Raw genomic sequence first — 26191 nt, 5'->3', positions numbered from 1 at the left:
CTGTAAATAATCATGTTCTGTAAATTTTGCTGACATTTCTAAATCTGTCATCATATTATTAATGTTTTCAAAGTCCCAATCAGAGAAAGAACTTGGTGTCATAATGTCACTTAATGAAATCTTGAATTGATGTGGATACTTCAAGAGCTCTACCGGGCCATAGATGTCATAGTCTGTTCTGTCCCATGCTATACCACCAGGTATAGGCTTTGCTGTGATGTTCACTGATGATAGTTCTCTTTTCTCTATGTGAGAGGATCTGTGTGATTTCAGGACCAAATTGATGTTCTGACTTGCTGTGTCCATTGTACTGTATTTTCCATCAATACATTTTTACCAAAATTAAAACTAAGATTAACCAAAGTAGGATAAGTACACCTAAAACAATCCCTAGTTCAATCCAAGAGGAAATCAGATATGTTTCTTTGAGTTGATGAAAAAGTTCTTTCATTTTTATTTTGAAAGTTTTTGTTGCTGGCTTGTCTCCATGTTCACTCGGATCATCGGAAAAGTCTTCAAAGTTGATAAAGTAGCCAGATGCAGTTCTGTCAATTGGTGGGATTGCTTCCGGATTTCCATTGATCTTTGCATTTTCTTTTGTTACATTTGTATAGTCCGAGGCTACATCGTTGTAGACTGGTGTTTCTTGAACTGTTGCAATTTGGATTTCAAGAGGCACAAGTTCCATGTCTTTGTTGCATAGTCCTTTTTTATTCACTGTAGCTTTATCAAATATGATTAGTCTCCCAGTTTGAACCTCTTGGATTGTAGCAAGATTTAGTCTTCTGCTATTTCTTGGGAGTCCACTGGGCTTACTACTTATTATTGGTCACATGAATGTGGTTTTACCAGGTCGATGGAAACAACTGTTTCCTTTTTACCAGCAAGTGGCGGTAGTACTACTGATCTTATTCCGCTGACAGCTAAGACAGGTACTGCTTTTCTGTAAGAAGGCCCAAATTCCTTCTTCACTGCGATCGTTTCTCTGACCAGATCCCCAATCTTTGGAATCCAGATAGGTCTTGCTGGGACAGGTGGTTCTTCAGTGGTTGTTGGCTTAGACTTTTTCTTGTTTCATTCAAGTCCTGTAAAACAGCCAAACTATCTTTGATATCAAAGGTTTTTTCTTCCACCACTGAAGTATGACAATCTAAGTCCTGGATTCGCATTCTAGTGCTGAACAATAGTTCGTATGGAGTGAAACCTTTGAGAGAATTTCTTGGCAGATTGTTAAGACTACGTTGGACACTTGTTAAATGTTTGACCCACCCATCCCCCGAACCTAATACCCTCGCTGGTATAGATTGCTTTATGTCACGGTTTTTTCTTTCCACAACCGCATTTCCCTCAGGATGGAAGGGAGAAGAGTACCGCAATGCAATGCCCATGCTGCTCATGGCCTCTTTGTAAGCTTGAGAGCTAAACGCAGGACCCTGGTCAGAATGTAGCATGCCAATTGCGAATGTGCCGATAAAGACTCGCAAATCTTTTATAACAGTTCTGGCGTCAGCCGAGCGCTGGGGCCACATCTTTAGGGAATCTAGTCTTAATAATTATGGGACCGCATTTGTCCGGTCGAACGTTTCCGCATAGATAGCCTGATGCTGTCTTTTAGTGGTGTCTGGGCTGGTGCCTGGTCCGGTTCACAACTGCGATCTCTGTTGCAGTCCTCACAATTTATTGCAAAATTGTAGATTTCTACTCTCATCCCCGGCCACCAGTATTACGATTGTAAATCTATCAGATTTCAAGATCTCTTGGTGCCTTAGACCCAATCCCATGTGTGCTTCTCGTATCAAGAAGATTTTCCGGTTCGTGTTTGGAATTACTCTATCCCCCACTCCAGGGATTCGAGCAAACGGAACGGAGTTCGCATCAATTAATGAGGCTTTTACTGCCAGCATGGTTTCGCCATCTATTTGTTTTTCTGAACGCTTTTTAGTGGCTACAGAAGCCGGTTGACCAGCTACCGCTGTGGCTCTATCAGCCAATGAATTCCCTGCAACGTGAACGCCATCACGTCGATGACTCGGTGTATGTATCACGTGAGTCTTTTGTAGTTCTTTCTTTAAAAGAACTACTTGTTCCCAAAGTTTTTTATGCTTTGTGGCACCTGTTATCTTTGTAACCATTTTCAATCCAAGTCTGCATGCTCTAATTGTAAGACTGGACGCAGTAATATGAATCGCACACTATTAGTGTGGGGAATCCGCGATCGGCATTTTCAAGCGCCATCTTTAGGGATCTTATTTCAGCTCGCTGAGCTGTACAGTTTCTGAATGATTGTTTTAGTGACCATTGGTCTGAATTTACCTGAGCGCCAACGACCTTGAACAATCGCGCACGCGTTGTTGTAAATTTGCTTTTCCACAACAAAATGTTGTGCAAATCTGTCTGTAGATTACACAGGTGTATTGTTTGTGAGGCAGGATTTCGGTCGGCAGAGGATATTCGTATACCAGATTTTCTAGTTTTTTCATATTCGGATCAAAATAGTGTTTCACGTCTTCTGCAGCAAGAGCATTTTCCCATTGTATCCATTTCGGATCTATTGCCACAGCATTTAGATTGCGTGGGCTTCTCAATGCCTGATTCTGCTGTAAACAGTTATTCTCTTGCCTTGGGCTAGGGCTCTTTCTCTTGCTACAGCAGTTTGAACCGCTGTCAGAATGTTTTCTGTGCAGCTTAATTTCATTTCAGCTTGTGTGTGTACAAATGTGATTTGTAAGCTATTGGTACCGTTTCTCCCTCATTAGAGGTCAGGTATATGAAACCGCATCTTTCTGGGATGACTCGGATTACAAGATTGCGTTCGTTTGTGCGTGTTTGCAGTTTTGTTTTAGTTAACATGTCTGTCTGTAATGATCTCAAAATTTCTGTGTGTTTTTGAGTCCAATTATTTGGTTTGAAATCAGGTTTTATTAATTTGTAGAGGTTTAACCCTCTCTGCATAATTTAGAATGTATGTTCTTCCGAAATTCAGGAAACCTAGTATTGCTTGTTAATTCTTCAGCGTTTTAGGTGCTTGGAGTACTGCACATTTCTCTAAGAAATTGTCTGCTAGGCTTTTGCCTTCACTTGATAATTCATATCCTAAAAATAGGACAGTTAGGCTATTCTTGATTTTTTAAAGTTGAATTTGTAACCTTCCGAGCGAACCCAAGTATTATGGTGTTCACTCTTTTCAAGTGAGTCTCCAGGTCATCGTCTGTAAGATAGATGTCATCGACATAGGATAATGCCTCATCATACATTTGTAGTAATTCTGTTACCTTTGCTGAGAATAATCCTGGGCTATTCTTGAATCCCTGTGGGAGTCGACAAAATTGTTTTTGAGACCCCATTATTGAGAAAGCGGTCAAATACCTGCTTTCAGGTGCAATGTTTTGACAGAAGAATCCATTAGAGATATCTAATGTTTTATATTTTTTGCGCACAATGTTATTCATTAGTGCTGCACTGTGAGTTTTGGACTGCAAATGTTTTACAGCAGGAGTTTAGATGTCTGTAGTCCAAGACTAGACGATATGAATCGTCTGGCTTGGAGACAGGAAACAAAGGATTCTGTAGTAGGGGATCTCTGTGTATAGTCATAATCTAGTGAATAGTCCCGCCCATGTGCGTGGACCCCGGCAATCAAAAATAATCTCTTAAGGTGTCAAAATAATGCAGAAACTGCAAAGACACTTAAGAGAGAATTTAAAGACAAATAATGCAGCCTATATCCACAGGCTACACTGTCCAGTACTTCAACTAGAATTTCCACCAAAAAAACACCACACACAACACAGCCTGCAGTTTCTACCATAGAGAAACTTGCCTCCCCCAGTCAAAGACTCTGGAATGATAGAGAGGAAGGTAGGGACAGACAAGCCCCATAGGCTGCCATTATGTGGCTTAAATAGGATACTGTGCCTTTAAGAGAACTTTCCAGAACTTCTCCCAGTATCCCAGAATGCATAGCAGGTCCCTCTTACTTCAGTTCTTTTTTCCGGCTCCTGCTTACAGGACCCTGGCATTGAGCTCTCCCTTTTACAAGGGTTTATTGAATTCGTTTTTGCACTTTTAACTTTTAAAAGTGTTGCTGTTACTGCTTGGTGTTCTCTTCTCACTTTTGTGCTGTTTTTAGGCGTTTTGGGGCTCCGAAATGCCTGGCCTTTTTGTCAAGTGCCCAGCATGTGAGAGGAAGAAGGCCAAAAGCGACCCCCATGATGTCTGCATCGTGTGCCTTCCGGAAGATCATGGCCCTGAGGAGTGTGTTATCTGCCAGCAACTTTCTGCTAGGACCCTCAGGGACATATTGAAGATCAGGCTGGCTGGCCTGGAGGATAGGCGCCAACGTGCTGCAGGTGGGTCTGGGCAGCCTGGGAGGGATCCCTCTGCCTCTGCTGAGGCCCCTGGGTGGCTCCCCAGGGGCAGGAAGTCCAGCCAACGATCCCATTCTCCGACGGCGTCGAGAGGGATGACGACGGCGTGCTCCCCTTCTCCCCGGGGCTCCGGGTCGAGACGGGGCGACGGCTCGACGGCGAAGGAGAAACCGACGTCGAGGCCGCCGTCGACGTCCTCGTCTTCGTCGACGTCGAGGTCATACCGACGCCGAAGACGCAGTGACGTACATCGACGCTCGCCGTCGAGGCGGCGCCGACGCTCGCCGTCGAGGCGACACCGTCGATCTCCATCGCGGCGACGCCGCCGATCGACGTCGAGGGGCTCCTCGACGTCGGGAACATCAAGGCGACGGCGGCGCTCGTCGTCGAGGGCGGACCGCCCGACGTCGAGAGGACGCCGAAGGTCGACGTCGAGGAGTCGGCGTTCGACACCGAGGAGGAGGCGGTCGACGCCGAGGAGACGGCGCTCGACGCCGGAGTCCAGGAGACGTCATTCGACGCCGGAGAAGCGTCGTTCTGCGTCCAGCAGACAGCGGTCAGCGTCGGGGAGCAGGTCACCCGCTCCAAAACGGCGGAAAAGGGACTCTAGTCCCAGGAGTCACGCTGCTTCCAGCGGTGGTCGCAAGAGGAAGAGGTCGCCTGCGGATGGGGATGGATCTCCGCGCCCCTCGCCTGGAGGGACACCGGGCTCGGTGTACTCGGAAGTGTACACTCCGTCCCGGCCCAGGACTCCGACTCCTCCCTCCGTGCCTAAGGAGGACCCTCCGCCCAAACCACCACTGCCTTCAGAGGACACTCCTCCACCTCCGGTCCCTCCGCATGGGCCCGCACCGCAGCCGAAGGTTCCTCCTCCGAGGTCCACTTCCCTGCCGTCCCTGCCTGCTCCTCCCAAGGGGACTCCGAAACCGAAGCCCCGGGAGGAACCGAAGACGCCTCGTGATGAGCCAAGGAAGGCCTCTCCGCGCAAACCGAAGGAGCGCCCACGGGCTGGCAGGTCTCGCTCTCGCTCTGGGCGGAGGGACAGATCGAGGCACAGATCATCCACGAGATCGAGGCACCGCCATAGGAGGCGCGAGTCTCGCTCTCACACGAGGTCCTCTGGGACCAGGGATTATTCACCTACCCTATCGGGGTCTCCAGACACCAGAGTGTCCCCGATAGATGACCTGGTGGCCTTTCAGGACGTACTGTTGCGGGGCGCAGCGAAGCTCGGCATCTCCCTGACGGTGCCTACACCGAAGACATCGGTCATCTTCGAGACGCTGCATCAGAGGCATCTGTCTCGTCCTCTCCTGCCCCTGGTGCCGGGCCTGGAAGAACCTGCTATGGCTCTGTTTCTCACCCCGGCTGTGACGAGGGCGGCCCCTTCGAGATTACTTAAGACTTACCGAGCTCCCGAATCGGATCCGGCCTTCTTGAGGGCCGAGCCTCCACCTGACTCCGTCATCGTCACGGCGGCCCGCAAGCAGCATGCCACCACCCCGACCTCCACGGTTCCCCCGGACAAGGAATCGAGATGGATGGACTCGGCAGGAAGGAAAGTTTGTGGTACTTCCGCGACCTCCATGAAAGCGGCGAGTGCCACGGCTTTGTTGGGTCGCTACGACCGCGCCCTCTGGGACTCCCTTGAGCGCTTTGCGGAGCATTTGCCCCGGGAGCAGCGTGAAGACTTCACGGAAGTCCTGAGTGAGGGGATGCTGGTGGCCAACCAGATAATCAGCGCGGCTGCGGACTCTTCCCTGTTGGCGGCTCACGGATTTTGCCACGGGATCAACCAGCGGCGTCACGCATGGCTCCGGCTTACGTCCCTGAAACCGGACGCACAGCAGAGGGTGGCCAATCTGCCGTTTTCCGGTGAGACCCTCTTCGGGAAACATGCCGATGATGAAATGGCCCGCATGAAGGCGGAGGCCGAAACGCTGACGGCTGTGGGCCTGGAAAAGCCCAAAGAGACCAAGAAGCAGTACCGCACCTTCCAACGGCGGTTCGGCGGACAGGGCCGAGGTCTAGGACAGGCCTCAGGACACTCCCAGCAGCAGCAGCAGTTCCGGAAGCCGTTCCAGAAGCGGCAGAGGGGCAGGGGAGGCCAGCAATCGGCTCCGGCGCCCAAGGGCCAGGCGGGGCCTAGGCCCTAGGAACTTACTTCCCCCGGATCCGTTACCCACTCCGGTAGGGGGAAGCATCCAACTTTTTCTGGCAGAGTGGAGAAAAATTACTCAGGACAAGTGGGTGCTGAATATTGTTTGCAATGGATAGTCTTCGGTTCACCAGCCCTCCTCCAGCTATTCCCCCGGTCAGCTCGCAGTTTCAGCTGCGCGAGCTTCAGGCGGAAGCGGATATCCTGTTGAGGAAACGGGCGATAGAGGACGTACCTCGGTCTCAGAGAGGAAGAGGTCTGTACTCCCGGTTCTTCCTGGTTTGCAAGAAGGACAAGAACGAGTTCAGGCCCATTCTGGATTTGCGACAGGCAAACAAATGGATTCGCAGGGAAAAGTTCCGCATGCTGTCGTTGCATCAGATTTACCCTCAGTTGCAACAGGGGGACTGGCTTTGCGCTATAGACCTACAGGATGCTTACTTCCATGTGCCCATTGCACACAAACACAGGAAGTTCCTGCGGTTCCAAGTCGGCACCAATCACTATCAATACACAGTACTCCCATTCGGACTGAAGTCTGCGCCGAGAACGTTCTCGAAGTGCATGGCGGTGGTAGCAGCACACCTGAGGAAGAACAAGGTGTTCGTCTACCCGTACCTGGACGATTGGTTGATCAAGGCATCCTCCTTCTCGGAAGCGCGAGCACACTTCCAGAAGACGTGCGTTCTCTTGAACAAGTTGGGGCTGCACATCAACATGGCCAAGTCTGTCCCGACTCCGGTCCAATGCATACAGTACTTAGGAGCCTCCATCAATACGCTGTCAGCAAGCGTGTCTCCTTCGGAAGAGCGACGATTATCACTCCTTCGAAAGGCTCAGGCTCTTATGACGACTCCATCTACAACAGTGAGGACGGTGTCTTCTCTACTGGGATCGATGGCTTCTTGTATCTTCCTGACGCCACACGCACGGCTGCACATGAGACCGTTGCAGGAGTGCTTGGAGGACCAGTGGGATCAGAGGAAAGGATCTTGGGACGACAGGATTCGGCTGTCGCTGCATGCTCTTCAGTCTCTGAAGTGGTGGTGTTCGGCGGAGAATCTCCTAAAAGGGGTTCCCTTTCACAAGGACATACCCAAGCAGACTGTCGTGACGGATGCGTCTCTTCTGGGATGGGGAGCGCACTCCGGGACTCTACAGATTCAAGGCACGTGGTCACCGATGGAGGCCACGTATCACATCAATTTCCTGGAACTCAGGGCTGTTCACTTGGCGCTGAAGGCCTTTCTTCCGTCCTTCCAGACCAACTCTCTGCTTGTACAGACGGACAATACCACCACGATGTATTACCTCAACAAGCAGGGGGGCTCGAGATCGCGCACCCTGTCTCAGGAGGCGCAGACGATCTGGCACTGGCTTCTAGCCAGAGGACTGTCGATAACGGCCACCCATCTGCCAGGTGTGCAGAATGTTCAGGCAGACGCACTGAGCAGGCTGCTTCAGGAAAACCACGAATGGGTCATAAACGACGAAGTATTAGGAGAAGTCTTCGCACGGTGGGGAACTCCAGACGTAGATTTGTTCGCCACCGCCGAAAACAGCAAGTGCAGAGACTTCGCCTCCAGGTACTTCCAACAAGGGACGCTGGGGAATGCGTTGTGGATCAACTGGACGAACAGCTTTCTGTACGCCTTTCCTCCCATTCCCCTGATTCCGGCGGTGCTCATCAAGCTGGCCCGATCCAGGACTCGGATGATACTCATCGCCCCGGAGTGGCCCAGGCAGTGGTGGTTCACGGACCTACTTCACCGGTCTCTCCTTCCTCACATTCGGTTGCCGTGCAGGCCGGACCTTCTCACGAAGTTCGGGGGACGGATGTTACACCCCAACCTCTCGTCTTTGAGTTTGGCGGCATGGCTCCTGAGATAGTGCAATATGGCCATCTGAATCTGCCCGATGATTGCATGGACATACTGAAGGAGTCTAAGAGACCTTCCACTCGGACTTCATATGCTTACAAGTGGAAGAGGTTTTGTATATGGTGCCATTCTAAGAACCATGATCCTACTACCTGCAAGGAAGATGTCATCCTTCCTTATCTTTTACATTTGGCGCAGTCTGGCCTTAATGTCCATTCCATTAAGGTACATCTTGCTGCATTGACTGCCTACAGGAAATGCCCTTAGATTTCCTTTTTCCAGATCCCTGTGATCAAAGACTTTCTGGAAGGTTTGAAGAAAGTATTCCCTCCTGTCAGGCTTCCTTCGCCTTCGTGGGAATTGAATGTGGTGCTGTCCAGATTGATGAAGGAGCCTTTTGAGCCTATTCATAAGGCTTCGTTGCAGCACCTGTCCTGGAAGGCGGCGTTCCTCGTGGCCATTACATCGGCCCGCAGGGTGAGTGAAATTCAGGCGTTGTGTTGTAATGAACCTTATACTGTATTTCATGCTGCTAAGGTTGTTATGCGTACTCACCCTAAATTTCTTCCCAAGGTTATTTCTGATTTTCATATCAACCAGACTATAACTTTGCCTACGTTTTTTCAGAACCCTTCATCCCCAGCGGAGAGGTCTCTCCATTCCCTGGATGTGAGGAGGGTCTTGAAATTTTATCTGGATAAAACCAAAGATATTCGTAGGTCTGACCAGTTGTTTGTCAATTATGGATCGGTCAGGACGGGTCTTGCGACCTCTAAGCAGTCCATCTCTAGGTGGATTGTGTCCTGCATACAATTGTGTTATCAGAAAGCTAATAAGACCTTAGGGGGTAAGCCTAAGGCTCATTCCACCAGGGGCAAAGCTGCCACGACGGCTCTGCTCCGTAATGTGCCGTTTGCTGAAATATGCAAGGCAGCCACTTGGAAGTCGGTTCATACCTTTGCTAAGCATTACTGCCTGGACACTGACGCCAGGGCAGACGCTCAGGTTGGACAGGCTTCGCTGCGGAATTTGTTCGCACAGTAGTGGCGTTATGTATTATTCTCCACCGCCGCTTTGGTGTGGGGATGGGCTTGCCATTCTATTCACTAGATTATGACTATACACAGAGATCCCCTACTACAGAAGGAGTAGTTTCTGTCCTGTAACTCCAGTTCTGTAGTAGGGGTATCTCTGTTATAGTCATAAGCGCCCGCCCTCCTCCCCGGTGGAGATTGTTTCATCATACAAGAATGCGACAGGTCTGGCGTGCTTCGCCTTCAAAAAGAACTGAAGTAAGAGGGACCTGCTATGCATTCTGGGATACTGGGAGAAGTTCTGGAAAGTTCTCTTAAAGGCACAGTATCCTATTTAAGCCACATAATGGCAGCCTATGGGGCTTGTCTGTCCCTACCTTCCTCTCTATCATTCCAGAGTCTTTGACTGGGGGAGGCAAGTTTCTCTATGGTAGAAACTGCAGGCTGTGTTGTGTGTGGTGTTTTTTTGGTGGAAATTCTAGTTGAAGTACTGGACAGTGTAGCCTGTGGATATAGGCTGCATTATTTGTCTTTAAATTCTCTCTTAAGTGTCTTTGCAGTTTCTGCATTATTTTGACACCTTAAGAGATTATTTTTGATTGCCGGGGTCCACGCACATGGGCGGGACTATTCACTAGATTATGACTATAACAGAGATACCCCTACTACAGAACTGGAGTTACAGGACAGAAACTACTCCTTGTTGATTTGTGAGGTGCATGTTTCAATCACCCCTTGATATTCAAGTTGATCTAAGATCTCCCTGACTTGCTTTTTAGCTTCTTGTTTAACTGGGTACTGCTTTTGTGCAGTAGGTTGATTTTTTAACTGGGTTTTGTGGTGAGGAGAGTCCTCATCCCATCCTAAATGATTTTTATATAAAGCAGGAGCTTGGGCCACTGCCCTTTTCTTGCAAATGTGTATTTTTTATGAATCTGGATATGAGTTGAGAAGGCAGGCATAATCATTTCTTCGCCTTGAGGGCACTCCCTGACAAACTCTGGTGGCCCGTCTTTTGCAGCTAACAGGATATCATAGCCTTTAGAAAGATTCTCCCAAAAGAGACCTTTTATTTTCCTAGTTTTATCTCCCTCTATACGTAATGTTATTTCATATAGTTTGAGGCACGCTAACTCGCGTGTCTGCAGTTTCCACCTTAATGTATTCATTCGTGACCACTGTCTCCAGAAGATTCATCAGGATCTTGCGAGCTATGGTCACTTCTCCAGTATTAGGGGTGTCTTTCATAGATTCACATGCCTGAATCATTCCCCGTCGTCGGAGTGGGAGTCCCACGGTACATAAAAAAGCAATAATATGCCATAAATATGTAGTAAATACTAATAAAAATAAACCAGGAAGTGAAGTAGCCAATGCTACAGTAGGACAAGCATTTGCAATGCAATGGTCTCGGCATCATTAAAGGTTGAGCTATTGGCATTGCTCATGACATTTTTTTTTTCTTTAATTCACAAATAATCGGCATTGTCATTAACATTGCCAATACACAGCACTCTGCACTCAACAGCACACAATGCTCTGCACACTCACTCTGCACACTCACTACTCTGCACACTCACTACTCTGCACACTCACTACTCTGCACACTCACTACTCTGCACACTCACTACTCTGCACACTCACTACTCTGCACACTCACTACTCTGCACACTCACTACTCGGCACTCACTACTCGGCACTCACTACTCGGCACTCACTACTCGGCACTCACTACTCGGCACTCACTACTCGGCACTCACTACTCGGCACTCACTACTCGGCACTCACTACTCGGCACTCACTACTCGGCACTCACTACTCGGCACTCACTACTCTGCACTCACTACTCTGCACTCACTACTCTGCACTCACTACTCTGCACTCACTACTCTGCACTCACTACTCTGCACTCACTACTCTGCACACTCACTACTCTGCGCACTCACTACTCTGCGCACTCACTACTCTGCGCACTCACTACTCTGCGCACTCACTACTCTGCGCACTCACTACTCTGCGCACTCACTACTCTGCGCACTCACTACTCTGCGCACTCACTACTCTGCGCACTCACTACTCTGCGCACTCACTACTCTGCGCACTCACTACTCTGCGCACTCACTACTCTGCGCACTCACTACTCTGCGCACTCACTACTCTGCGCACTCACTACTCTGCGCACTCACTACTCTGCGCACTCACTACTCTGCGCACTCACTACTCTGCGCACTCACTACTCTGCGCACTCACTACTCTGCGCACTCACTACTCTGCGCACTCACTACTCTGCGCACTCACTACTCTGCGCACTCACTACTCTGCGCACTCACTACTCTGCGCACTCACTACTCTGCGCACTCACTACTCTGCGCACTCACTACTCTGCGCACTCACTACTCTGCGCACTCACTACTCTGCGCACTCACTACTCTGCGCACTCACTACTCTGCGCACTCACTACTCTGCGCACTCACTACTCTGCGCACTCACTACTCTGCGCACTCACTACTCTGCGCACTCACTACTCTGCGCACTCACTACTCTGCGCACTCACTACTCTGCGCACTCACTACTCTGCGCACTCACTACTCTGCGCACTCACTACTCTGCGCACTCACTACTCTGCGCACTCACTACTCTGCGCACTCACTACTCTGCGCACTCACTACTCTGCGCACTCACTACTCTGCGCACTCACTACTCTGCGCACTCACTACTCTGCGCACTCACTACTCTGCGCACTCACTACTCTGCACTCACTACTCTGCACTCACTACTCTGCACTCACTACTCTGCGCTCACTACTCACTACTCTGCGCTCACTACTCACTACTCTGCGCTCACTACTCACTACTCTGCGCTCACTACTCACTACTCTGCGCTCACTACTCACTACTCTGCGCTCACTACTCACTACTCTGCGCTCACTACTCACTACTCTGCGCTCACTACTCACTACTCTGCACTCACTACTCTGCACTCACTACTCTGCACTCACTACTCTGCACTCACTACTCTGCACTCACTACTCTGCACTCACTACTCTGCACTCACTACTCTGCACTCACTACTCTGCACTCACTACTCTGCACTCACTACACTGCACTCACTACTCACTACTCTGCACTCACTACTCACTGCTCTGCACTCACTACTCACTGCTCTGCACTCACTACTCACTACTCTGCACTCACTACTCACTGCTCTGCACTCACTACTCACTACTCTGCACTCACTGCTCTGCACTCACTACTCACTGCTCTGCACTCACTGCTCTGCACTCACTGCTCTGCACTCACTACTCTGCACTCACTACTCTGCACTCACTACTCTGCACTCACTACTCTGCACTCACTACTCACTACTCTGCACTCACTACTCACTACTCTGCACTCACTACTCTGCACTCACTACTCTGCACTCACTACTCTGCACTCACTACTCTGCACTCACTACTCTGCACTCACTACTCTGCACTCACTACTCTGCACTCACTACACTGCACTCACTACTCACTACTCTGCACTCACTACTCACTACTCTGCACTCACTACTCACTGCTCTGCACTCACTGCTCTGCACTCACTACTCACTGCTCTGCACTCACTGCTCTGCACTCACTGCTCTGCACTCACTGCTCTGCACTCACTACTCACTACTCTCCACTCACTACTCACTACTCACTACTCTCCACTCACTACTCTCCACTCACTACTTACTACTCTCCACTCACTACTCTGCGCTTCTGTGCAACACTGTAAGACCCCAATAATAGCAAAAGTTTTCGCTTGCACGAAAAACTGTTCCCGTTTTGTCAATGCTTGTTTATTTCTTTGTTTCCTTTTGTTTATGGCCCTCTGTCTGCTCACTGACACTTTCTTTCACAAAAGTAAGAGCGTGCCTGGTTCCATACACGAGGTAATGTCAAACAGCCGACAAATAGTGCCACAATTGTCCTTGACTATGCTCCTAAAAAAATTTAATTTATTTTATAGTGTTCGCTATTACAACATGTAGCCGTGAGGCTAAAGGCGGTTCGATTTTATCTATAGAAGGGCTTGAGCGAGTCTTTAAGGGCCAAAAGTCTTGAAGATAGGATGTGAAAGTTGTCACTTGTGACTCCACACACGACATTTGCTGGTAGATAGCAGTGGGTGCTGCTAGAAGCCATGAAGCCCTCAGTCCCTTCCTTGCAGGGCTTTAGCGAGCGTATGTGGCCAGGAGAGCAGGAGTGCTGCTGCATCGACTCCGGCGTGCGTGTAGCGGTTCATAAATACTGGTAATAAAGGGGAGCATTTGAAGAGGTAAAGAAGCAGCCACCTCACCTATGTGCTTGAAACAGGCAGCATTGTGGTCGAAGCAAGCATTCCCACACAGCTAACACCCACGGATCAGAGCAAAGTGTTTCAGTTATTAAACTTGCATTTCAGTAAAACACAATCAAAAGGCTTTAATGTACATTGTACAATGTCAATAGGTGTGTAACAAAATAAAATAAGGTAGAAAAAACAATTATTACAATTTGGTGTATTACAATTAATAGACAGCTGTATTAAAAAATAAATTAGGCACGCTGCCTTGTAAATACTGGCAATGTAACATGCATTAGTTAAATAGCAATGTCGTTAACATTTTCTGTAAAAAGTATGTGAACAGAATGTGAAACATATTATGCGACTGCTAAAAAAAAACAAGCCTACTCATTTCGCGGCCGCCCGGAAGTCAGGCACGGTTGCCTGTGACGGGGGCGGGGCCACGTTCACACCGGAAAAGGAGGCAGGCGGAGTCGTAGCGTCTCGCGGCCCGGGGCTCCTGTGAGCGGTGTAGAGCCCCGGGGCCGCGCCAGCAGGAGGTTGGGCGCCGCGTGCTGAGGTAAGGTAAGTTCTGGAGCGCGATTGGTGCACTTGTGTGTGTGTGTATGCTTGTGTGTGTATGTATGTGCGCGACGGCGGGGGAGGGGGAGGGGGGGCCTCGGTGCACGTGTGTGTGCGCGCGTGTGTGTATGAGTCAGGGGTGGTGTCTCTGTATGTATGTATGTGCGTGCGTGCATGGGCGCGTGTGTGTGTGTATGCGCATGCGTGTGTGGTGCTTGCGCTTCCCAGGAGACAGCGCCTGGCCACAGCGTGCGTTCCAGTTACAAATCGCCTGGAAGGATGCGCGTGGCCAGGACTGTCTCCTGGGAAGCACGCTCGGTGACATAAGATCTCGGCGGAGACGCGCTTACGCGCGTCTTTTAGCCGAGACCTAAAAAACTTCCACATCTATGACTATCCTAGTCATTTTGTATAGTCCAAACTACAGCCAATCGGTCGCCAGCACCCACCAGAATGTTCTCCCCAGAGGCTCAGGCTCTCAGATTTTCTACCGCACGTCTTGTGAAGGGAGTCTCCCTGAGCTCTGCTCAGTTCTTTCAACTTTTCTTCCTTTTGGATCTTCAAGTATGTCTTCAAAGTAGTCTCTGTTCAGAGCCTGTGAATCTTGTGGTAAGCTCCGACTTTATAAAGAGGACACACACAAGAAATGTATTTATTGCCTCTACCCAGATAATCAAATCAAGGACTGTAAGTTCTGCAGAACCTTTCCTCGAAAGACTCTCCGGGACAGAGAGGGTCGGTTGCTTTTGTGGCTACAAAGGCTTAAGGATTCTGATAATCCTGTGTCTGAGGTTGGCAGTATTGCCTCGGGTTCCATTTCAGTGTCAAAAAAGAGGCCTGCGTCTGAGGTTTTGCCATCTCCTGGGGCTAAGGTTGCTAAGAAGCATCAACCTTCTAAAGGTTCTGACAAGCCTTCCTCTTTCAAGGTTGCCCCTCAGGCAAGGACTTAGAGGTTTCTTCCATACCTCAAAAACGGTCCACCAAGAGTGTGCCTCAGAAAGCTGACAAGATTTCACCTCAGGAATCTTCATGCTCGTCGACGCCTTCTTCTGTTTATTCGTCGACGAAGACCTTCTCTCCTAAACCTTCGATGATTATGACGAAAACAGCTGCTTTCCCTACCATGGTCTATGTAACGGTAAGACCAATTTCGTTGACTACGAACGTTGACACCTCGTCTTCTCTGAAGGCTCTGCCGTCGACTAAGATGTCATCAACGGCTTCGTCGGCGAGCTCCATTCCGCCGACGAAGTTGCCACCGTCGACGAAGGCGTCGACGAAGGTAGTACCGTCGACTATGATCGTCCCGTCGACTAATCCCGATCCGTCGGCAAAGTCCGTTCCGTCTGCAAAGTCCGTTCCGTCTGCAAAGTCCGTTCCGTCTGCAAAGTCCGTTCCGTCTGCAAAGTCCGTTCCGTCTGCAAAGTCCGTTCCGTCTGCAAAGTCCGTTCCGTCTGCAAAGTCCGTTCCGTCGGCGAAGTCCGTTCCGTCGGCGACTATCGACGGAGCCTTTGATATCTGCTACTGAAGCAGTGGAAAACACAGTCGACGCCACAATTCTCATCTTGCACTGCGTTGCAGGTATGGTCACCGTCTAAGGTGTTCTTTACACCAAATGTAAATGTACAGGAATTTATATAGCGCAAATCACCAACCGGTCTCTAAGCGCTTGCTTAGGGAACCCGTCCTGGTATTCCCCTGTGAGATAACCCCGGCAGGGTATCCAGAAGGTGAAAGCCAGGCATCCCACCGCGAGGGGCCGTTGTGGAGATTAAGCAAGCTATTGCCCAGAGTCGCAGTGTGAGAACCCATGAATCGAGTAGGCACTGGAGCGAGAATTGTCGAGTCCATGGACATTTTAGGACTCAAGACCCTGCTGAGCCGGGAATTGAACCCTGGTGTCCCGGGCTGACCTCTGTTTCCAGGTCTGCCTCCTCTAACCAGTGAGCCACACTTCTCCACCAAAGCCATCATCACAGGTGCCTAACCGGCTTTTAGACTCGGATAGTGAGGATGACGTGGTTCATACTTTCGGCGTGGCCACTAGTCCTTCTGAGCTGAATATCAAGTTGCAGGAGGACGAACAGGAGGAGGAACAACCACCCGTACGGATGGCTTCACAGGTGGACAGTTTACCTGTCGCACAAGTACCTGTAGCTTTACTGACCAACCTTCAATACATGTTGGACGATTACTATAGAAGGTTTCCGCCTTCCGAAACTACGGGCTCAGTGCCTGCTACTCCAGCCACTATAGTACCGGTGCCAGTATTGCAACCAACAAATCCTGCTTCACCTACTTCACAATCTCAGGTGGAGGAAGTAGATCCTCAGTCTTCTGATGAGGAGGAGCAAAGAGAAGGAGAGGTACAGGATGAGTCGGAGTGGGATGAATATCAGGATCAAACACCTTCCGCTTCGCATCAAGCAGTCTCAATTTCACCACCAGTGGATGTGGTTAGCTTCCACTTTTTAATGGATTGTTTCCTATATGAGTTTAAAGACCAGCCCAGGAAACAGATGAAATCTATACCCATCATTGATTTTATTTGGCAGGAGGGTATAAAGGTCATGGCAATCCCGGCATCCATTCCTCCAGTCCTGCCACGTTTGGAAAAGAATTACAGAGCACCGGACAAATCTCCTGCGTGCCTTATCGGACAGCCGAAACTTGACTCTGAGATAGTCCAGGCAGCACAAAAGAGGGCTCGGAATCACTCTTCTCTGCTTAATGCCCTGCCAGACAGAGATGGCAAACACCTAGATTCAATAGGGAAACGTGTCTCCACTATGGCACTACGACAGTTCGAGCGGCAAATTCATTGGCCATCTTAGGAAGGTATGACCGACAGATGTGGTCGGACATTGCACCTTTTCTTGATCTCCTACCTGAACCTTCTAAGGCTGAAGCGCTCAAGATACTTCAGGAAGGTCAAAGAATCTCAGAAGAGATTATTGACTCCGCAGTGGATTTTGCCTCAACGGGTTTTCGGCAGCTAGCGGGAGCTGCGGTTCTTCGCAGGCAGGGTTGGCTACGGTCTACTTCATTTAGACAAGAAGTCCAAAATAAGGTGCTGGACTTACCATATGATGGTGAATATCTGTTTGGCCCTCAGGTGGAGGACGCCTTACAAACAAAGAAGGATTCTGAAACTGCAAAATCCTTAGGTTCCCTTCAATTCCGTAAACCGCCCTTTCGAGGAGCGAGAGGACGAGGAGCGTCCTCTACCAGAGGTGGATATAGCCAACAATCCTCTTACAGACAAAACAATCAACGATACCATACTCAACGCTATCAATCTTACGGACAAGGAAACCCCGCATATGCCCAAAACAAGGGAAAGGCGAATTACTGCGGAAAAGATAAGCGCCAATGAGACTTTTCACCTGCCCCCACTGTTGCCCTGCTCAAAAGAAAGAATTGGAGGACGAATATCCAAATTTTACTCAAGTTGGCAGTCCATAACATTAGACAAATGGGTCCTGGACATTGTAGCCAGGGGTCATGCCCTAGAATTCGAGAAATTTCCTCCAAATGTTTCCCCGAAAGGACCACCCCCAGCTCACCTGAAGGAGCTATTTGCCCAAATCAGATTGATGATGCAAATAGGAGCGATCAAGAGCGTACCTCAGAAAATGAGAGGAATGGGATTTTACTCCAGATTTTTTCTAATAAAGAAGAAAAACTGAGAGTGGCGCCCGATTCTAGATCTTCGCGCTCTAAACAAGTACTTAAAAAAATTAACTTTCAGGATGCTATCGCTCCAGGAAATATTGCATCTGTTGGCAGCTGGAGATTTCATGGTCACCTTAGATCTCCAAGATGCATGTTTCCATATTCCCATTCTACCTCGCCACAGAAAATTCATGCGCTTCAGGGTGGCTGGCAGGGATTACCAATTCAAAGTTCTTCCTTTCGGACTACGGTCAGCGCCAAGGGTTTTTTACCAAGGTTCTAGCTCCAGTAGCGGCGCACCTCCGGCTGGAGGGAATCCAAATTTTCCCATACTTAGACGACTGCCTTATAAAGGCGAATTCTCGAGGTAGAGCAATCTCATCTGCAACAGTGTCTACACCTGTTCCAATCTCTGGGCCTTTCCATCAATCTCGAAAAATCCCTATTGAGACCTTCTCAAAGACAAGCTTTCGTGGGAGCAACATTGGACACCCAGAAGCTCCAAGCCTTTGTCTCGGAAGAGAGACAAATAAAGATAAAAAACATGGCGCAGAATCTGTTATCAAAAAAGTCAGTTTCAGTTCGGATATACAAGTCCTTTCTGGGGATGGTATCTTCTTGCATCCCATTGCTGCCGAACTGTCGCCTCAGAATGAGACCCCTCCAGGAAGAGCTAACCCGGCAGGGGTTATAGGTCTGCGGAGCGTTCGAGGATCTTATCAGGATAACACCGATAATGCAAAACTCACTACGCTGGTGGACACTAAACGACATCTCCTGCAGTGGTGTGCATTTCTTCAAGAGTCACCGACGGATGCGTCTCTCGAGGGCTGGGGAGCGCACCTTCAAGGCCTCACAATCAGCGGCAAGTGGACTACTCCACAACGACGATGGCACATCAACCGTCTGGAGCGGAGAGCCATTTTTCTTGCACTCAAGGCGTTTCATGCAGTCATTCAGGATTCCAATTTGTTGATTAGAACAGATAACACAACAGGCATGCATTACGTCAACAAGCAAGGAGGAACTCTATCTCTTCTCCTCTCCCAGGAAGCCCAAGAATTATGGGCATGGGCCTTAAAGCACAATGTACATCTTCAAGCAGTGCATGTTCCGGGAATAGAGAATGTCTTGGCAGACGCACTCAGCAGGACGACGGTCTCCACTCACGAGTGGGAACTACATCAGCAGACAGTGGAACGCATCTTTCGCCTGTGGGGTCGTCCAAACCTAGATCTATTTGCGACAAAAGCCAACAGCAAATGCCAGTTCTTTGCAAGCTGGCATCCCCACAAGGACTCTCAGGGGAATACGTTTTCGATAGACTGGTCTCTGACATATGCATACGCTTTCCCGCCGATTCTACTAATCCCCAGGGTTCTGCGGAAAATGAAAAAGGAGCCGTGCAGACTGATCCTGGTTGCCCCCAGATGACCACGCCAGTATTGGTTTACAGAACTTCTTCTGCTGTCAGAGTGCAAACCGATTCAGTTGAATCCAATCTCGAAATTACTCAGCATGCAGGACGGTCAGGTCTATCATCCAGATCCAACATCACTGAGATTAGCGGCTTGGCGCCTGAGTACCGTGAGTTCGCCCACCTAAACACCCCAGAGGAATGCAAGGAGGTACTAGCCAAGCCAAGGCAAGGGCACCGGCTACCATAAAGACATAGTCTAAAATGGAAGCGTTTCTGCATCTGGCGTCAGGCTAACGGGGTTCACCCGTTTTCAGCAACGCCGGAAGAGATTCTACCTTTCTTCCTACATTTAGCATAATCAGGCCTGTCTCACGCAACTCTGAAAGTTTTCCTGGCAGCGATTTCGAGATATCGGCAGGATGGTACTAATTCCTTATACTCTGTGAGGATTGTACAACAATTCTTTAAAGGGCTCTTTAGGATGTTCCCTCCAGTACGACGACCACCTCCGGTGTGGCATCTTAACGTTGTCCTGGCACAACTTATGAGACATCCTTTCGAACCCATCCACAAGGCCGGCCTCCAATATCTCTCGTGGAAGGTAGCACTGGTGCTGGCTTTGACATCCTCCAGAAGAGTCAGTGATCTTCAGGCCTTTACGGTTCAACATCCTTTCCTGCAATTTACAAGTGACTCTAATACTCCGCACTAATCCGAAGTACATTCCCAAGGTACCTTCGGACTTTCACCTTAACGAACCTATAATTCTGAAATCATATTTTCCTAACCCGCAAACACCGGCGGAAAGGGCGTTACATACGCTGGATGTAAAAAGATGTCTTAAATTCTATCTACAGAGGACATCCGTCTTACGCTCTTCTGACCAACTGTTTATCACCTACGGTGCTATTCTTAAGGGGCAGGCAGTCTCAAAACAAACTATTGCAAGATGGATATCTTCTGCCATTGCCTTTTGCCATATGCAAGCAGGAAGACCGTGGCAAGCAGCTCCTAGAGCTCATTCCACAAGAGCAATGTCATAGTCTACGGCCTTATTTGCTGGAGTTCCTCTTCAGCAGATCTGCAGAGCGGCTACTTGGACTAGTCGCCATACATTTACCAAGCATTACTGTCTGGAGGCAACCAGCGAAGCTGATACTTCTGTGGGTCGTGCAGTTCTACGAAATCTTTTCAAATAAAGTTAGCCTGTTTCCCGCCTCCTTTACTGCTGTTAGACGCTTTATATGTTATGTTTTTACACATGCTTACACGGTTGCATTTTCCTATGCTTAAATAATGTGTATTTTCAGTTTACACTGTCTTATGACTTATATGCTGACAAACTTTACAACCATTGGCGTCTGCCTAGCAAGGATATGTACTGCTAGCTACTCTGATTCAGTCATGTGAATCTATGAAAGACACCCCTAGTACTGGTGAAGAACAATAGTTACTTACCTGTAATCTGTGGTTCTCCAGTATTGGTGTCTTTCATAGATTCACATACGACCCGCCCACCTCCCCTCAGAGGCTTTTTAGGCTATTTGGGTTTACCTTCACTCCTTGCGAGAAAATTTGAGAGCCTGAGCCTCTGGGGAGAACATTCTGGTGGGTGCTGGCGCCTGATTGGCTGTAGTTTGGACTTTACAAAATGACTAGGATAGTCATAGATGTGGATGTTTTTCCTACTGTAGCATTGGCTACTTTACTTCCTGGTTTATTTTTATTAGTATTTACTACATATTTATGGCATATTATTGCGTTTTTATGTACCGTGGGACTCCCACTCCGACGGGGAATGATTCAGGCATGTGAATCTATGAGACACCAATACTGGAGAACCACAGATTACAGGTAAGTTACTATTGTTCTTCTGCTGCACTGTCTAGCATTGTCTGGGCCCACTCTCCGTTTTTCAGTTGTGTCCTCAGGATTCTCGGCATGTTTAATTTTAATACTTGCTACCTTCTTTTCTGGGAAATTGTGATTTTTTACTTTGATGAGCAGGTTCTTTCTTTGGACTTGAGGTGCTCTTCCTTGTGTTCTGACCATCCTCTTTTTTTCCGATTTCTGTGAGGAAGTCTGAAAAGATCGAGAAGGACGTGTATCAATATCTTTATCTGTCGGGTTTTCTTAATTTATCCCGATCTCTAAGGTTATATCTTTTTTCAGAGGGCTCCCTTTGGGGAGACTTGTCCCCTCCTCCTGGAGATTTATTTCTCCGTTGGGGAGACCTTCCTCTGGACTGAAATTGTTTTTCGTCCCTTTTTTTAAAAAATATTTTTATTGACAATTTCTACTGTAATTTTTTACCCCCCTCCCCCCCGCACCAGTCAATATCTTTCAACAGCAGGTAAGTTTCTGAATAATCACATAAAACAATTTCATTGCATACTTCCATAATATATACATCTTATAGCAAAACAAAACGAATTGGGGAAGAAAAAGAAGAACACAGTAGATAAGAAAACATTAATAAAACGCAGTTAAAGGGAAATGTAAAGGGGACAGAAGATACCCCAAAGAGGCATATGTAAGGCGTATATATATTTTATCACATCCAGCTCTTCACCCCCCTAGACACTTGCCATCCTACTTTTCCATTCTAAAATGGGCTCCCACAGCTGTAGTCCCAGTGCTCTACCCTTTTTCCCCCTTCTGGCATAGATAGCTTTCTCCAGATTATACATATGCAGTAACCTAGCCAACCAGTGCTAGAACAGGGGTGGTATCTTATCTTTCCAAGCAGCTGTTATACATAGGCGCAAAACAGCCATGGCCACAAACAAAAACCCCCCTTTTTGATTTTGCTGTGAGTTACTCCCCTCTAGTCCTAGTAGTATTACTTCTGGTGTCAGCTTCAATTTATATGCCAAGGAGTTATCAAAAAATGTTTCAATACTTTTTATTAGCGGAGAAAGGTTTGGGCACCCCGCAAACATATGCACTATATCTGCCTCCGTACTGTCGCACCTAGGGCACCTAACCCACTGTGTTCCTCCCCACTGGGCAATTCTAGCTGGTGTGTAGTAGAGTTTGTATAGCGTCTTATAGTGTTGTGCCTGCAGTGCCGCTGAACACAGGGTTTCCCGTCCTAATCTTAGTGACCTTAAGAATACGCCCTCTGTTACTCCTATTGCTTCCCTCCATTTGGTCTCATATTTTTCAAGGTCATCCCCTCGATGTTCTATTAGTTCAGCATACAACCTTTTAATTGAGCAAGATTGGCCCCCCTCAACCATCTGTATTATCGGATTTGCGTTAAACCCCATCGGTCCACCTCGTTTATTACCTAGAAAGCTTCTTAGTTGTAAATATTTAAAAAAAAGTCCTATTGCTAACACCAAATTCCTGCTGGATTTCTGTGAATTGCCTTACCCCTGCCTCCCCTATTGGATCCCCCAAATTCTTAATTCCCAAACGAACCCATTCCTTAAATATAGCATCCGCAAATATTTCTGTGGGCAGCATTGGATCCTCCATTAATCTAGTGTGTGCATGAAGTCTTCCCAAGCCAAAACTTTTCTTGAATGCTTTCCATATTTTACCAGCAGCTTCTAGTGTCTTGAACCTGGTCCGCTTAAAATAGCTTGGCTCCGAGTATCTAAGGAAAGCATTCTTTGTCTCCCCGCCAAGTATTATCCCATACACCTCTGTTGATCCCGTAGGAATCTCAATTTCCCCCTCAGCACCTCCCAGTAAACCAGTCATCTGCTGTAATGCTGCCGCCCAGTAATACATTTTGAAATCTGGCAACGCCCATCCCCCCCTGTCTCGTGGTAATGACATGTACTTCAATGCTCTTCTCGTCTTCCCCTGGGACCAAACAAATCGATTTACCATATTCTCCAACTTATTAAACCAACTCATACTAAAAAAACAGCGGAATTGTTCTAAATAAATACAAAAATTTCGGCAACAAGTTCATTTTTACGTAGTTTACTCTACCTACTATGGACATATGTAAATTATTTACCCTATCCAGATCTTTCTTTGCTTTTGTAATAATGGGATTAATGTTAATTTCCACCAATTTTTCCAGTTCAGCCGTGATCGTAACACCTAAATACATCCCCTCCTCAACCACCCTTGCATCTGTACATATTGTGTAAACATTCTTTATAATTTGTGACTTGCTTTTGTTCAGAGCATACCCTGCTATTCTTCCGAACCGATCTGCCTCTAATTCTATTTCCCTTATTGCATCTATTGGGCTAGGTGTAATGACCGCAATGTCATCTGCATATGCTAGGACCTTAATATCTCCCCTGCTAGTGTTTATTGGATTAATTCGATCGTTCTGCTCTAACCTCAATATCAAGGGGTCAATGTACATAGCAAATAATAGGGGCGAGCAAGGACATCCTTGCTGAGTGCCCCTTGTAATATCCAGGGGTCTAGTGCGGCCAGAGTTCACCCTAACACAGGCAGTAGGGTTCGTATAGAGTGATTGAATGACTTTGACAAAAACCTCACCTACTCCTCCCCTTCTTAAAACCGCCCACAAGTACTCCCATGCCACCCTGTCAAAGGCTTTTTCTGCGTCCAATAACATGGCCGCTATAGGTTTCCCTTCTACTTCCTGAACATCAAAGAGTGTTATCATTTTCCTGATATGAAGTGTAGTGCCCCTCTGGGGTATAAAGCCATGTTGATTAGTGCTAACTAATTGGGTTATTATCTTAGCGAATCTATCTGCCTGTATTTTCGAGAATATTTTGGTGTCTGCGTTAATTAATGTTATGGGGCGGTACGACCCTGGTTCTGTTGCATCCTTTCCTTTTTTCAGTATTATTACGATGTCCGCCCCGGCCCAACTTACCGGTATTGCCTGGCCATGTTGCACCCCCCTAAATGTTCTTGCTAAATCTTTAAATATTGAGTGCAGGAATACCTTATAAAACTCTCCTGGTATCAAGTCTGGACCTGCTGCTTTCCCCTTTGGCAAACCCAATATAGCCTCATTAATCTCCTCATCTCTCAGGTCAGCATCAAGAAACTCTCTATCCTCCCTATTTAAAACCTTGCCCGGGATATTCTGTAGGTAGTCCGATATCTCCCCCCTGTCCTGTACTTGTTCTTCCTTGTATAGCTTGCTGTAAAACTCCCTAAATACCTCTGCTATACCCTTCTCATCCGTGATTAAACGCCCAGTGTTGTCTTTTATTTCCTTAATCTCTCCCTTAGCCACCCTTTGTCTTGTACATGCTGCTAAGGTATGTCCTATCTTTTCACTAAATTCGTAGCACCTTTCTCTCTGTGTATCATATAATCTAGCAGCCTCAATTGCCACCCCTTCTACAGCCTCTGCTCTTGCTATCGTTACTTCCAATACCCGCTCATTGTATTCGCTCTGATCTAATGTGGCTTGTTCCAATCTTGCTTCCGCTATTCTCAGGGCATTGTTTACCCGTTCAACCTCTATTTTTTCCTTCCTTCGTTTGGCGATAGAGTAGCTCAATGTTTCGCCTCTTACCCCTGCCTTAAATGTGTCCCAGTCATTCCCAATGGTGGTGCTCCCCCTATTAATGTCCCAAAAATCCCTAATCCACAAGTGCATATGTGTAATGTAGTCGTCATCTTTCAATAATCCCCTTTCAAATGTCCATGATCCTGTCACTCTCTTGAACCCGCTTCCTTCTATTGTTAACTTTAGGGGATTATGGTCTGACAATATCCTTGGCATCCTATCTATCGCTGAAGTACCTAATAGTGTCCTAGATACAAAAAAATAATCTAATCCAACGCATTTCCGATGCGGAGCCGAAAAAAATGTATAGCCAGGATCAGAAGGTTTCTTGGCCCCCCAAACATCCATCAATGCATTATTTCTGGCTAGATTCTGAATTGCCCTACATACCCTCTTTTTCCTCCCCTGGTATTGTCCCATAGAATCTAGCCCCAATCCCCTAGCCCCATCAATATTAAAATCTCCTGCCAAGATAGCTCTTGGTGCCCACGCGGGTAGTTCGATGTCTAGAAATTCAAACCACTCTGGATCATCCTCTGTCGAACCATAGAGCCTATAGTGACCCATTCTTCCCCTATGAAACACTCGATCAAGGCACATCTCCCCCACTGGTCCTCGAATTTCTTCCTCGTTCTTATATTTGAGTGTTTTGTCAGGATAGCAACCCCTCTAATTCTGGCCCCCTGTTTGTTTTTCATCCTACTAAGTTTCGGCAGATATTAACCTTTCACCCACTCCACACGTCTATTGGAGCTTTTACGGGAAAAAGGGGTCTGTGTGAAAAGCACGACTGAGTTACTCTAGTATCTTGCTTTAGATTATCGCCTTAGCAAACGTTGGGCGCCATGTAGTGTAGTTCCTATATTCCCAATAGGCTCTGCGCATTGGAATAACATAAACAGCAGTGTAGACGTCGGACTGAGGTCATCTAGGTCTCTACTGACTGTTAGACTTAATTAGTTTTTGCCAGCTAGCTCAGAGGTCACTAGAAACGTTCTCGAATGAATAGGGAGGGGTTAACTTCCCTGATTTGTACAAGAAGGGATTAGCTTCTGACAACCATATAACATAACAACTTTGCTCCCCCAGAATAAGGAGTGAATCTCCAGAGTCGTGTGAAAACAATAAACCGCTATTTCACTCAATCGTGCATGCTTAGTTCCACCAGAGTGCAGAGAAATAGAAAGACGGGCGTTTTCAAAAAAAGGTGTTATTTTATTGAGCAGTCTTCTTTCTCATGCAAGAGAAATGAATTGCCACAATTGCAATACTTATCATGAAGTAAAGTGCGTACAGTAAAAGGAATATTATAA

The 26191-nt window shown here is 47.7% G+C and overlaps 1 protein-coding gene across 6 annotated transcripts in view; it reads left to right on the top strand.

Annotated features, from left to right (window-relative positions):
* Positions 1-26191, top strand: part of LOC147703187 (uncharacterized) — a 901849-nt gene that overhangs the window by 634173 nt on the left and 241485 nt on the right. The gene's annotated exons all lie outside the window — the stretch shown is intronic.

Source organism: Lissotriton vulgaris, chromosome 7 (genome assembly GCF_964263255.1).
Source record: "Lissotriton vulgaris chromosome 7, aLisVul1.2, whole genome shotgun sequence".
In the NCBI taxonomy this organism is placed as follows: domain Eukaryota; kingdom Metazoa; phylum Chordata; class Amphibia; order Caudata; family Salamandridae; genus Lissotriton; species Lissotriton vulgaris.
Note: the sequence above shows the minus strand (reverse complement) of the source record. Positions and strands in the feature narration are given on the sequence as shown.